Raw genomic sequence first — 1,276 nt, forward strand, 5'->3', positions numbered from 1 at the left:
AGAAAGAAAGAAAGAAAGAAAGAAAGAAAGAAAGAAAGAAAGAAAGAAAGAAAGAAAGAAACTAACTTCCCTCATCTCTGTAGCTATTTGTGTAACTTCTCCTATCTGTGTAACTACCATTAACTGTGCAGCTGTGGGCATGTCTTTAGGAAAGCACATGTAGCTTCTCTTGTCTCTGTAGTTGCAGTTATGTTTTAGGTAAGTCCCCCCATCCCCCTCCCTGTGCAAGTTCCCACAGAGCTCACCATTTACTTGCCTGAAAAGGGGAGGAAACATTTTCCCGGGAGCCCGCTGATTATGCAAAGAACAAGGACCTCTATCCTGGGCCTTGTTCCCTTATCTGTGCAGGTGCAGCTTGATTTTTCCCCAGGCTGCTCTATCTGTGCCTGTAGCTTTGATTTTTCAAAAGAATTTTACCAAGGACTAGCCTTAGCTGTCTGCCCAACTGCTTTTTTCCCTTTCTCCTCCCTCAACATCCTATAGGAGAAAGTCACCTTTGTCTGCAAATTCCTTGGTCCTGGTTTTGAAAATCCTGCTGGCACCTACTGCTGAAGGCTGTGGCTGGAGAATTCAGTGAGCGACTCTGATCTGGACAGGGTCTGATGGTCCTCACTTGACCTAAGCTGAGCTGTCCCAGGATGTGAGCATCCCCAAGGTCAGCCTGTGACTTTCACAGAAGTTCTGACTTCCAGAGCCTTCCCCCTGCTGTGGCCTTTGGGGTAGAGTGGGTTACATGGGCCAGCACCATCTGCCAAAGTCAGGGCCAGAAACCTACCCATGGGAGCCAGATTTAGCTTTTGGCTTGGGCTAGTATTGACTTTGGGCACATTCTCATCCCAGAAATAATAATACGGGGTGTGAGATTTCATGTTGTCTTTAGCACAGCCTTGAAAGCCACGTGTGCAGGGTGTTTTCTTGCTACGATAGCAGTCGGGCTATATTTGAGCAGTCAAAGCAGTTTAAACTACAGAGGCATCTGGATATTGTCACAGTCTTGTCTGAAGTCAGTAGCTTGCAAGTGGTACAGCTGAGAGTCATACTGGGGAGTCTGACCCTGTAATGACCCCCTCGTCACTATGATCAGAAATAATGACACCTGGAGTTGTATTTTTCAGCACAGATCGACTTTGAATAATAAATACGTAAGAATATTTCTCCAGTTACACACACACACACACACACACACACACACAATTATGCCATTTCTCATCTTCCCTGAAGCACACATGGCCCTTTGGCATCTCTTTTATTTTCATACTTTTTTTTTTTTTTTTTT

Source organism: Mandrillus leucophaeus, unplaced genomic scaffold (genome assembly GCF_000951045.1).
Source record: "Mandrillus leucophaeus isolate KB7577 unplaced genomic scaffold, Mleu.le_1.0 Scaffold522, whole genome shotgun sequence".
NCBI lineage: Eukaryota > Metazoa > Chordata > Mammalia > Primates > Cercopithecidae > Mandrillus > Mandrillus leucophaeus.